Here is a 7,964-nt window from a genome sequence, read left to right as displayed (position 1 = left end):
TTCTGTAATGTACTGATAAACATTAGACTTTCATATATTTTAGATTCATTACACACAACTGAAGTAGTTTCAAGCCTTTTATTGTTTTAATATTGATGATTTTGGCATACAGCTCATGAAAACCCAAAATTCCTATCTCAAAAAATTTGCATATTTCATCCGACCAATAAAAGAAAAGTGTTTTTATACAAAAAAAAAGTCAACCTTCAAATAATTATGTTCAGTTATGAACTCAATACTTGGTCGGGAATCCTTTTGCAGAAATGACTGCTTCTATGTGGCGTGGCATGGAGACAATCAGCCTGTGGCACTGCTGAGGTATTATGGAGGCCCAGGATGCTTTGATAGCGGCCTTATGCAGAGTGTTAGGTCTTGCGTCACTCAACTTTCTCTTCCCAATATCCCACAGATTCTCTATAGGGTTCAGGTCAGGAGAGTTGACAGGCCAATCGAGCACAGTAATACCATGGTCAGTAAACCATTTACCAGTAGTTTTGGCACTGTGAGCAGGTGCCAGGTTGTGCTGAAAAAGGAAATCTTCATCTCTATAAAGCTTTTCAGCAGATGGAAGCATGAAGTGCTTCAAAATCTCCTGATAGCTATCTGCATTGACCCTACCCTTGATAAAACAAAGTGGACCAACACCAGCAGCTGACATGGCATCCCAGACCATCACTGACTGTTTGTACTTGACACTGGACTTCAGGCATTTTGGCATTTCCCTCTCCCCAGTCTTCCTCCAGACTCTGGCGCCGTGATTTCCGAATGACATGCAAAATTTGCTTTCGTCCGAAAAAAAAACTTTAGACCTCTGAGCTACAGTCCAGTGCTGCTTATCTGTAGCCCAAGTTAGGCACTTCTGCTGCTGTTTCTGGTTCAAAAGTGGCTTAAATGCGGCACCTGTAGCCCATTTCCAGCACACGCCTGTACACGGAGGCTCTGGATGTTTCTACTCATTCCACTGCTTCCGCAAGTCCCCTGAGGTCTGGAATCGGTCCCTCTCCACAATCTTCCTTAGGGTTCGGTCACCTCTTCTCGTTGTGCAGCGTTTTCTGCCACACTTTTTCCTTCCCACAGACTTCCCACTGAGGTGCCTTGATACAGCACTCTGGGAACAGCTTATTCGTTCAGAAATTTTATTCTGTGTCTTACCCTCTTGCTTGAGGGTGTCAATGATGGTCTTCTGGACAGCAGTCAGGTCGGCAGTCTTACCCATGTAAGTTTTTAAAAGTTTTTAAAAGCCTCAGGAATGTTTTGCAGGTGTTTAGAGTTAATTAGTTGATTCAGATAATTAGGTTAATAGCTGGTTTAAAAAACCTTTTCATGATATGCAAATTTTTTGAGATAGGAATTTTGGGTTTTTATGAGCTGTATGCCAAAATCATCAATATTAATACAATAAAAGGCTTGAAACTACTTTAGTTGTGTGTAATGAATCTAAAATATATGAAAGTCTAATGTTTATCAGTACATTACAGAAAATAATGAACTTTATCACAATATGCAAATTTTTTGAGAAGGACCTGTATATACATTTTATGCATTATTTGCTCTTTTTATTGCAGAAGCGACTGACTAACCCCAACTTAGTTTGTCATTGTAAAGCATTTCAACTGATTTTTATGAAAAGATCTCATAATTTTATAATAAATGAAAAGGATGTAGTGTTTACATGTATGGAAGAGATATTCTGCACTGTAAAGTCAACATGTCATGCAAAGAAATGCATTATTTTAATCTTTAGTCTAACATAGACTATGAATAGCTTAAAGATTTAGTTGAAACCCGATTAACTTATTAAAATAACATAAAACATTTGTTGTCATGACTTTTTGTTATATCAATTTTTTCATTGCATTATGCTAATGTATTGTGTAGCTTTTGCAAACATTTTCAGTTCAATATGATCAAATTCTTTCTCAACTGCAGTGATCTCGGTGCTATTTTAGTTTAAAGTTTGTGATTGTGAGGAAAATTTGCACCACATTTACATATTTATCAAAACGTTGCTCTCATCAGGGTCAACTGCATCTGAAGTTTATCATTCTGCAAAGGAACTAGTTTTTTTTTTTTTCAAGCATGAAGAAAGACATGTCAGGACAATATTTAGGTTTCTTCCGGGTGCTCCGGTTTCCCCCACAGTCCAAAGACATGCGTTGATCTAAATTGGCTGCATGAGTGTGTGTGTGAATGCCAGAGTCTATGGGTGTTTTCCAGTACTGGGTTGTGGCTGGAAGGGCATCTGTTGCATAACATATGCTAAAATAGTTGATGGTTCATTCCATTGTGATGACCCCTGATAAATGAGGGACTAAGCCAAAGGAAAGTGAATTAATTTTCATGAAAAGCACATACATGAAAGATCACCTTTCAGTAGCTAACAGTAGAGTAATTATTAGACACAGTTAACTATTTTCTCAACACAATAATCAGATGAATAATTATGCCATTTCCAAAAAGAAAACCACACTTGCCCAAAAATAACCCTGGAACAAAAATGTCATTTTACTTTGTTACACCTCACTGCAAGCTATACAGTCTGTTTTTCCTTTATTTGGAACTAAATCTTTTTAGACTGAGAACATGAGCAAAATGTAATAATCAAGATTGCTCATATTTGCAGGTTTAATAATATTAGGTACTTAAGACTGTAAAAAAATTATAAAAACCTGTTTTATGCCTCCTATAATCAGTATAGCACAACAAATCATAATGAATATAAATAATTTACAGTAATTACACTGATGACAACTTGATAACTGATGTTATACTTGTTACACAGGACTAAAACAATAACTATATGTTTCAATCCAAAGATGCAAATTACATTTATATGCCAAACTAGAATATCAAATAAAACATTTGCGAATAAAGACACGATTCCATTAAAGAGAACAAAATTGTCACTTCCTGATAAACTGGTGCCAAATATCAAAATAAAAATAAAAAAACGTAATTTTCTGCAGTTGTAGAATACACCGTGGGCCTTTTTTTCTTATATAATAAATGACTTTTACAAATCGCAGTGGCTTTTGGAGGCATGAGACGCTCTTTGTGAGCGCAGCTGCTCAAGGCTCATTTTAGAATGACCAAAATAACATTTCAAATATTTTACAATGTGGTCTGTAAGCTGGTTTGTCCATCAATGCTTTCACGTTGTGCTCAATTTTGGTATCACATGATCTGTTTGATGTGCATAATTGAAATTATTCGGTAAATGAGTTTTGATCGTAGTTTTCATAGTCTCTTGTCTAATAAAAAGTTTATCCTACTCAGTTGTGCACATTTTTATGTGAATTTTAAAAACGTTTGTGCTTCTTGGCATTTCAATAATGCATTTTTTTAATGTGGATAACCGAAATGTGCGTAAAACAGGTGGATGGAAATATAGATAATGGTATAATCATAAATATGACCTGCTGTCTAAGGCCTTTGCACATAAAGCTGAGAATAAAGTTTTATAAATGTAAATGTCTAAAGTCTCAATGTTTAAATTTCACTTGTACATTGTACAGTACAACTTAGACTTGTATGTCGAAAATCCACATCTTAATTGCACATTTTGTTTTCTGACAGTGAACATGAGTGGCTAGAAAAACCTTTAGCCATTGAACATTTAGTTTAAGCACACTGTATATGCTCATTGCTGACAGATACATTCAATTTTTGACAACAAAAATTGAGCAATCTTCATTGGGAAGTTTATTGGCCACATTTTTTTACCCTTTTCACTTCTGGTAAGTCTTACAATCTTTTTATTTTCCTGTTCTCATTTCTTTAGAGTGACTGTTCTGTTTGTTGATGGTTAAACTTGCACTTGATTAAAATCAGTAAATACTGTAGCAATTTATGGATGTAAATACATGTGTGTTTTCACGCAGGACTGAGCTGATGTGGATAAAGAAAGGGCAACGGTATAGAAAATAATCCTCTGTTTCCTCTTCACGGTGAGTTTTTCTTTCTCGTCTACTTTTATCACTAAAACAGATCTGTTTATATGATGTCTATTACTGATGAGTAATTCCCACACAAAACACTTCCCACTTAATAACTATAATTTTATAAATGGCGTCACAGTGGCACAGTGGGTAGCACGATCACCTCACAGCAAGAAGGTCACTGGTTCAAGCCCTGGCTGGATCAGTTGCCATTTCTGTGTGGAGTTTGCAAGTTCGTGTGGCTTCCCCCACAGTCCAAAGGCATGCGCTATAGGTGAATTGAACAAGCTAAATTGGCCGTATAGTGTATGTGTAATTACAAGAGTGTATGGGAGTTTTCCAGTGTTGGGTTGTGGCTGGAAGGGCATCTGCTTCGTAAAACATATGCTGGATAAATTGGTGGTTCATTCCACTGTGGCGACCCCATGAATTTTAAAACCGTTTTTGGAAGCTCGGAAGCATTTGCATTACTTTTTTTTTTTTTTTTTTTTTTTTTTGTTTGTTCAAGCAATGACAAAGTAATAATAGAAAAAGCAACAACAAATATATTATTCAAAATAAACTACAATTGAAGAATTATTAGCCCCTCTTAATTATTAGCCCCCCTGTTTATTATTTTTTTTCAATTTATTTTCAATTTATTTTTTTTCAAATTATTTTCAATTTCTGTTTAATGGAGAGAAGAATTTTTTAACACATTTCTAAACATAATAGTTTTAATAACTCATTTCTAATAACTGATTTATTTTATGATGACAGTAAATAATATTTGACTAGATATTAAGACACTTCTATACAGCGTAAAGTGACATTTAAAGTCTTAATTAGGTTAATTAGGGTTAACTAGGCAGGTTTTGGTTGTTAGGCAAGTTATTGTATAACGATGGTTTGTTCTGTAGACTATCGAAAAAAATACAGCTTGAAGGGGCTAATAATTTTGACCTTAAAATGGGTTTTAAAAAATTACAGAACTACTTTTATTCTAGCCGAAATAAAACAAATAAGACTCTCTCCAGAAGAAAAAATTATATCAGACATACTGTGAAAATTTCCTTGCTCTGTTAAACATTATTTGGGAAATATTTAAAAAAGAGGGGGCTAATAATTCTGACTTATGACTTCAACTGTATATTGACAAAAACTATATTGTCATCATGCTTTTCAAGTGCTAAAAAGGCGTGTGTGCGTGCGTGTGTGTGTGTGTGTGTGTGTGTGTATGTGTGCGTGCGTGCATGCATGCGTGCGTGCGTGCGTGTGCACGTGTGTGTGTGTGAATAAGGGGGGAACTAACTTTACCAATCTTTACACAATTGTAACCACTTTAACCTACACAAGTTTCGCAAAAAACTAATCCACAGAACAGAGAAGTCAGTGCTGAGAAAAACTCTTATCTTTTGTTTGCAGGTTTGTCATTTTGTATGTAAATAATGTTTTTAGCATCAGTTCTGGCAGGTCATGTTAGTCAAGCTCATCTGATCCACATCAAGAAAACAATACCATTCACAGCCTTCCCACAGTTTCTTCCATTCTCATACTCTAGTTCACAGTCAGCATTTCTTTCCTTTAATTCCCTTAATTAATCCCTTCAAAGAGTTCTTGCCCAGAACAGAGGCATATGTTATCATCAGTCTACACTGTGTGCTTTTTGTCAGTCTTCGATAGCAGTAGTGCTGACAGAAACAAAATTACAATTTCTTTTCTATCCAAATTCCAAAACCACTTCAAGCTGATTCATAAACAATATCACTTCTTTAGATTATTTAATGGGAGAATAAAGGGGAGATATGAAATTAAACTTTTTGTTTCCTATATTATATATATATATATATATATATATATATAATATATATTATATTTTCTGAATGTAATGTATAAATTATTGGACACACATTTTTGCATTTTGCTTTCTAAACATTGTTGATGTCGACACAGGAAGTTCAGTCAGTTTTTAGTATTTGTGACTCTTCACATCACACTCCTGCTCAGCCTCACATCAGCAGCAGGGCAGTTCTTATCATTCACAATTATTGCTTTAAAACATGCACATTTTTCTTGTTATTTCTGAAAAGATCTTGGCAACTAACCTGGTTTGACTGTTTTATCATTTCTGGTAAGTAAGAATATTCAGTATGTTGGCTATTTTTAATGAACTCATAAATTTGGCATATTAAACTCAATATATGATTCTCATGTAGTTTATACACACTCAAAAATATTTTTGCTGCTGGTTTAAAACATTTTTTTTATAATGAGCAAAATCAACACAATTCTTGAGAGTTTTGGGGGGATAACATAATTGTTTTGTTAATCACTTTAAATTTGTAAAAAGTTAACTTAATTTGTGTTGGGACAGTGCATGGGTGAAACTTTAGTGTGTGTTATTTAACATGAATTAACGATGAACACTATCTGTTAAGCATTACTTAATCTTTGTTAATGCTAACTTATGTTCTAATGCATCTCTGAACAGCTTAATTAGTTAATGTTTACCTACACATACACTAATGTACAGTATATGCTAATGGATGAACATGACTGAATGAATGAACAACACATTTATTCAGGAATACTAAATCTGTCATTCATTCATTTTCCTTCAGCTTAATTTCTTATTTATCAATGGGCACCACAGTGGAATGATCGTTAACTATTCCAGCACATGTTTTACTTATCAGATGCCCTTCCAGCCACAACCCAGTACTGGGAAGTACCCATACAATCACACACGTACTCATACACTGAGGCCAATTTTTATTTACCCAATTTACTGCATGTTTTTGGACTGGGGAAAACTGGAGCACCTGGAGAAAACCCACACGAATACGAGGAAAACATGCAAACTCCACACAGAAATGCCAACTAGCCCAGCCGAGACTCAAACCAATGACTTTCTTGCTGTGAGATGGCAGTGCTATCCACTGAGCCACTTTACCGCCTACTAAATCTATGTTAATTTAAACTTACTAATAGAGTAATCTGGTAATAAATGTGTTACTTAACACAAACAAACAATAAACAACTGCAGATTCATACAGAATAAAATGCATCTTATTATTCTTTGTGCACTCTTTACTAACCTGAAACAATTTTTATTAACGGAATTAGGAACCAAGTGTACACTACTCCAACATTATCTATTGTTTTAAACTCTTTACTAACATGATCACTAATAGAGCTTGTTTTTATCTTTTCTTTTTATCTTTTGGTTTCTTTTTTTTACATTTCAAGATGGTAAAGACTGGTGAATTTAGCATTGTTATGTAACATAATAAATATTCCAAAAGTTTAAGCTATGTGTATTTTTGTAAGCGCTGCTTTGTAATGAACCCATAGATGCTGGTAATACAACAGTTAATATTGCAATTGTGGTAAGTTATTTTTGTAAAGTGTCTACAAGTAGTCTTAGTAAGACATTGGATAATGTTGAAATAGTAAGGTTTATAATTCCCTTCACAAATGCTATGTTAATGATAAATCATGTTAGTAAAGAGTCCAGAAAACTGAAATAACATGCAAGTTGAATCTGAAGTTTCTACTTTAACATTCCAAAACAGTGTTCATTTAAAACTTCTTTGTCGCAACTTTGATCAGAAATCTTAAATGTATATACTGTAAATGTCTCCTAAGCTTTACCAATTAGTATGCATTAGTATGTGAGTAAGTTAAAATGAACAAAGACTGTGGTGCTGATATTTGCAAGTTTACATTAACAAATATTTAATTTGAATAAAAGTTTAGTTCATTGTTAGGTTATGATAAGTAATCGATCATTAACAAAGATTACTGTATGTACAATGAAGTCATTGTTCACTATTAATTCATGTTAACTAATGCAGTAGCACATACATTAACATGTTTAGTTAATATTCACAAAAATTAAATAATGCTTAACAAATTGGTTTTTCATCGTTATATCATGTTAACTAATGCATTAACATTATCTTAAACAACTGTGTTGTTATACCTATACATGTGAAATCACAAGTGTGATTTTCTCCACAGGATTGAATGTCTGTTAATGAAGAG

The sequence above is a fragment of the Danio aesculapii genome, chromosome 4 (genome assembly GCF_903798145.1).
Source record: "Danio aesculapii chromosome 4, fDanAes4.1, whole genome shotgun sequence".
Classification (NCBI taxonomy): domain Eukaryota; kingdom Metazoa; phylum Chordata; class Actinopteri; order Cypriniformes; family Danionidae; genus Danio; species Danio aesculapii.
The sequence above is the reverse complement of the archived record's forward strand: the minus strand, read 5'-3'. Positions refer to the sequence as shown.